Raw genomic sequence first — 6274 nt, 5'->3', positions numbered from 1 at the left:
AATATAGCCAATCACACAGCAATGTATATGATACATCTCCTGCAAGCACTGGAGTGCATCATCAGTGATGTAACCTGGGGTTATTGGGTGTTTTGGGTCTTTCAACATCAGACACCCTCACCCAGGTGACCCAGCCGGGGTTGATCAGACCCCAACTTGTGTCCTAGCAGCAACTGTCCACTGATCTGCCGTCTTTATCCACAGCCACCTTGTGGCTTTCTCTGTGGCTTCACTCACAGATTGAATGGCCTTCTTCTTAGCAGTCTGGAGTCTCTCTCTTGCCCCACACATGGAGGTTGGCTGGACTTGGTAGGACATCATAGATATCCTGGACAAGGAAGCAGATGTGGTGGAAGTCAGCCTGCATGATGTCCAACCAAGTGATTTTACGCTGTAATACACTCTCCCATTTTGTCCATGCTCCCTACTTCCTGCTGCCTGAGCCCTACCACCCTGCACACGTGCTCTTCCTGAAGGCCTGCTCGGACTTCTTCCTGTATCAGATGGTGTCTTTCCTTCCCCCGAACTTTGCTCACATGGGTCTTTGGGAAGTATCCCAGGCCTGCTCTCCCTGTTGCCTATCAGCTCCTTCTGCCTCAGGCGTGACTCTGCCTTTGTCTGCCTTCCATTTCCTCCCTGTTCTAACCTCAATGCCAGCTGATGACACTTTCTCATCTCGGGAGTCCCTATACTGAATGGCTACTCTTGTATGTGCCACCTTAAACTCCTCTGTCAGACCGCTGAAGGGGAGTTGCAAGATGTTACTTGTTCCATAAAGAGCTGTGCTGCCAAGGCTACGGGGAAATCCCAGCCATCTGTGGAGGAAGCAAGTGATCTTCCTTTCCAGGGACTCCATTCTTGACACTGGATTTGAGAACAGCAGCAGAGGCCACAGGACCCTAGGCAGGATTGAGTGCTGATAGATCCAGGCCTCGAATGTACCAGGTAAGCCAGACTTATTGAACTTAGTGAACCAGCCTTCCAGCTCTTTGATGGACTTCTGAATGGCAACAGTGTTCTTTAAAGTAGCATCAGAAACTTTCCCCAGACTCTTCACTGGCTGCTCTGTGATAGAGGGGATGGTACATATAGATAAGGTAAAGCGGAATTTATCAACCACCTGTCCCTTCTTCAGCACCATGGACCTTGACTTTTCAGGCTTGAAGTTCATCCTTGCCCAGGTGATGAGCTTCTCCAGGCCTTGCAATATCCACTGCCCACCTGAAACCGATGTTGTTGTGACAGTATGGTCATCCATGAATGCTCTTATTGGGGGCTGCCACATGCCAGATTTGGAAAGAGGGCCGCTGCATTCCACCTCAGCTGACTTGGTTATCATCTTCATTGCAAGAGCAAAAAGGATAACGGAGATTTTACAACCTGTTATTATTCTTTTTTCCAACTGATGTCAATCGGAAAATACTGACCCAGAAGTGACCCTGAATCTGAAGATTTTATAATGGTTCAGGATCAGGTCCTTGATCTTACTGGGAACATGGTGGCGATGTAATGCAAGCTCAACCAGTTTGTGTGCTATGGACCCATAAGCATTAGCCAGATCCAGCCACAGCACACAAGTCACCTTTGTTCTCGTGGGCTTCTCTGATGAGTTGTGTAACTACACCATTGTGCTCCAAGCAACCAGTAATTCCAGGGATTCCACCCTTCTGCACAGAGGGATCAATGTAATTGTTCTTGAGGGTGAAATTCTGAGTTTTCGAGAGACAATGCTAAAAAAACCTTCCCTTCAACACTCAACAGTGAGATGGAAGAAAATTGATTGATATCCTTTGAGTCTTCTTCTTTTGGGATCCAGACTCCCTCAGTGCACTGTTCAGCAACTCTCCCTCTCCTCCTTATCACCTTCAAGATTGAACTCTACTGTTGGTGGGGCTGGGCTAACGAGATGTCTCTTTGGTTCCAGATCCTGTTCTCTCATTGGGTCATTCAGGGTGTTGTGCAAGAAGGAGTTTGCTCTCTCTCTTCCCTTTCTCTTGTGCCATTCCGCTCGCTTGTAAGCTTTTTTCTTATGATGTTCTGGAGGTCAGCCAGAGCCTGCTGCTCTTCTTCTGTTGATGTTTTGTATCTTTTCTTAAGGATGTGGAGCTCCTGCCTGAGCTGTTGAATCTTTCATGTAATAAGTGGGTCTGTGGCCTTTTTCAACATAAACAAATCTCTCTGCAGCGTAACCACAAATGATAGTGAAACCAGAGATACTGAAACTCCTCCACTTGGGCAGGAACTCATCCCTGACCAGGCACGCCACCCTTTTCCGAGGACCATGGCCTCAGACTTAGAGGTGCCACCTAATGAAGCCAAAAGAACGTCATCATCTACACAAAGTACTTGGCCTAGAAATTCTGTTCATAAATATTATGAAAAAGAATTGGTGACAAAGGACAGCCCTGGCAGAGTTCACCACCCACCAGAAACAAGTCAGACTTATTAGTGGGAATGAGGACCAAGGTCTCACTGCAGTTACACAGGTTCTGAATGGCCCGCCACTTCTCATGGGCAAATTCAACCTGAAACACAGTCCAGCTCCTCTCCAAGCGCTTGCTTCCGGAGTCCAGGCCATGTGTTTGAGATGAGCCCAAACATATCTAGCTGGTATCACTCAACCTCACACACTACCTTGACTCTAAAACATCCAGAACCTTAAGAAACTCAACATGAATCTCATTCACCCTAGGAGCCTTTCCACCATGGAGTTGTTTAGCCACTTCAGTGACCTCACCCGCAGTGATGGTCAAGTCATACCTCTTGCTCCCAGATGTTGTGTCTACTACAGAAGGCATGTCAGTGGGATTGAGGAGGCCTTTGAAGTATTTCTTCCAATGCCCAACTATAGCCTCAGTTGAAGTCAGCAGCACCCCACCAGCACTATAAACCATGTGAGTAGAGCGCTGCTTTCCTCTCCTGAGTTGCCTGATGGTTTGCCAGAATTGCTTTGAGGTGGTCCAAAAATCTTTTCCCATGGCCTTACCAAACTCCTGTTACATCTGAATTTTTGCTTCAACCACCACCCGAGCCGCATTCCCCCTGGCCTGCCATTATCTGTCACCTGCCTCCAGAATTCCACAGGCTAACAAGCCTGATAGGCTTCCTTCTTCAGATTGATGGGTCTCTTCTCTTTTGGTGTCCACCATCTGGTTTGGGGATTACCACCACGACTGAGACCAACCACTTTCCAGCCACAGCTCCATGCAGCAGCCTCAGCAATTGAGGTCTGGAACATGGTCCATTCAGACTCAGTGTCCTCAGCCTCCCTGAGAATGAAGTTCTGCCAGAGGTGGGAGTTTAAGATTTTACAGACTACAGAACACCTGGCAGGGTGCCCTGCCAGGTGTTCCCAGGGCACCCTCATTATACGTTTAGGTGGACCAAATCTGTTCAGCATCCTCCCTGGCAACCTGATGCAACTCACCACCAGGTGGTGATCAGTTAATAGCTCAGTTCCTCTCTTCACCCGAGTGTCCAGAACATGTGGCCACAGATATGATGATACGATTACAAAATTGATCATTGACCTGCAACCTAGTGTGTCTTGATGCCATGTGTACTTATGAACATTATGTGCAAACATGGTGTTTGTTGTGGACAAACAGAAAACTGCTTGGGTACAGATCAGGCAGGCAATTCCTTCCAATCGTATCTCTTTAGGTCTCACTGTCATTGCCCACTTGAGCATTGAATACTTCCAGTAGGATATTGACGTCAGTGGATGGAGCACCCTCAAGAACAACAGTCAGGATCCATTCCCTGCCCTGAAAATCTGACATACAGGCAACAAGCTGAGGGGATACAAGTATATATCCATATATACCCCAAGTAGATACCCACCCCAGTCCACCGCTTCTCACCAAGGGCAATACCAGATTGAAACAGAGTCCAGTCCCTTTCCAGTCTGCAAGGGCCTCCGCCCTGCACCCAACCCCTACGGCACCTCCTGCAGGTGGTGGACCTACAGGACAGTGGGCCCATGTCTCCTCTTCAGGATGTGCCCAGTTGGGCTCCACAGGCTAAGGCCCGGCCACCAGGTGCTTTCTATCAAGCACTCTCCCCAGGCCTTGCCTATGCCAGGCAGGGTAAACTGTTCTCTTTGTGTGTCTGCCATGAGGGTCATTGGAATTCCTCTTTGTCTGGCCCCTCACCCAGGACAAATTTGCCTTGAGAGACCCTACCAAGGGACAAAAGCCTCCAGGCAACATAGCCTCGTGGTCGGCCATGACTGCCATTGAATTCCTATTCACAGGTCTTATTGAATTCTTTGTTCCAGGTAAGCAAGTAAGAGTTTTGTTATATCCTAGTTTGTTTTGGTTTTCATTATTCATCTTAGTTCCCAGACTTGTCATTAGTTATGGCTTACATTTTCATTTCCTAGTTCCCTTTGTTTCTGTCTCCCCAGCGTCTGTGTTCTTGTGTCTGTTTTGTCGTTTTTCGTATCCCTGGCCACTTGTGTTTTTGTATTGAGTTTTATTCCCAGTGTTGTGACTAGTCTGTGTCTCTGTCCTGTGTATGTGTGTTTCCTGTTTTACTTTGATAGCCCTTTCTTCCTTGTGCTTTGTGTTTAGTTTAGCTTCCCCTCGTCTTCTTTGGTTTATTATGTTCAGCTTTGCCCCTCACCTGGTGCCTGTTCCCTGATTACCTTGTGTGTATATTTAAGTCCTCAGTCTGTGTCTGTTCCTTGTTGCATTGTCATAATTGATCCCTGCTGTGTGCCTCCCCGTTTCATGTTTCCCTTAGTTTTAGTTCTGGCACTTGTCCAGCCCAGTTTATTTGTATTATTTGTCACCCTTCTTAATAAACCATGTTTAAGTTCAGTTTGCCTTTTGAGTCCTGCATTTGGGGTCCAACCTTTGCCTGCCTGCCACAGCTAACCATGACAAAAACCTTACTAAACTATTCTCAAGAAACTTTGAAGAGTCCGCTCTAACAGACCCAATAGGGTTAATGAGGGGGGCTCACTATAGTGAAAGATCTGTAGAAATTTATATCCTGGGTCCTTTGCACTGCTGCTAAACTGTTGATCTGAAAATTAAACTTAGTAGATCTAACAACACTTTCCATCTCATGGTGCCTCCAGATGCAAGTCATTGTTTGCATATTTTAGGGGCATTTTTTTTTCATGAAAAAGGTAATTGTGTCCCCTGCTGTGCCTATCGACCATACAACTGCTTTGATGAAAACCAACCCTTTATTCCCCTTATCCTGGGGTGAAATTGAAAAGCTATTCCACCCCTGAAAATTCCGGTATATATCATCAAAATCCATTTCTAGGAAGTCTGCCTAAATACCTGGTTTTGAGGATATGAACCACAAAGCTTTCATAGGGTGGTATGATTTGTGCCCCTTAAATTTTCAGTACAATGACCTGAAATATCTAGCATTGTGTCAAGAAGGCAGCCAAATACCTGCAAAATCATTTCAACCTACCTTCAATAACAGTCATTCAGTCATGGAATTTTATAGTTTACACACAACGGTGAGAAATCTTGTCTCCCTGCATGGACCGTCAAGGTTTTCAGCAGGGCTATGCATTGTCCTCAAAAGACGCTCAGGCCTTGTTGCTGATAACGAATGGAAAAAAAACATTCAGATGGCAACTTTGAATAAAAACAAATCTTTATTGAAAGTATATCTTATTTCATCAAAAGTTTAACCAACGAGGGGATGGAGTGATTATCTTCCTCTTCCCTTTTTCGAAATGGGGGTCTCCCGTTGATGATGCCAGCTGAAAGGTGCTACAGTATGTTGAGACATCTTTGGTGATGGTGATGAAAAGTCAGGCTGTTGCAGGTCTGAAATCTCCTGATGAGCTATCACGTTACCCACTGTGGAAAGTGCTATTTTTTAAATTCTAATAACGCTTTCAAAAACATACTCCATCCTACAGGCCTCCAGGAATGTTTAGTCTTGTGACAGGCTGATAAAGACTTCATTAAATTGTGCATGGGAGCATATTATATTACACTACACATCTTCTCATCAGGCGGTAGTTTCGTCTCATCCAGTGTTTCCCTCATTTCAGCTTTTTTGTCTGATACTTGTGTGACCTGAATTTAGCTGCATTTCGTACAGATGTTTAATTTGTTAAGGAGAAATTAAGTACATTTTCTGCATCTTTTGTAAAAGAAGTTGCATTATCTATGAATTGCACCAAGTGAGTAGTTCATTCACATTGGGTAAAACTGGAGTGAGAACAGGCAGTAGAAAGTCTTCCCTTTAAGTCCATAATTGTCTCTTCTTTCTCATTCATTTATGTTTATTAGCC

At 45.6% G+C, this 6274-nt stretch overlaps 1 pseudogene; it reads right to left on the bottom strand.

The window, feature by feature from the left end:
* Window positions 1-256: 256 nt before the first annotated feature.
* On the bottom strand, window positions 257-3984 carry LOC115791488 (uncharacterized; annotated as a pseudogene).
* Between the last annotated feature and the right edge of the window lie 2290 nt (window positions 3985-6274).

This window comes from Archocentrus centrarchus, chromosome 14 (genome assembly GCF_007364275.1).
Source record: "Archocentrus centrarchus isolate MPI-CPG fArcCen1 chromosome 14, fArcCen1, whole genome shotgun sequence".
NCBI lineage: Eukaryota > Metazoa > Chordata > Actinopteri > Cichliformes > Cichlidae > Archocentrus > Archocentrus centrarchus.
This window is presented reverse-complemented; position numbering and strand designations above follow the sequence as displayed.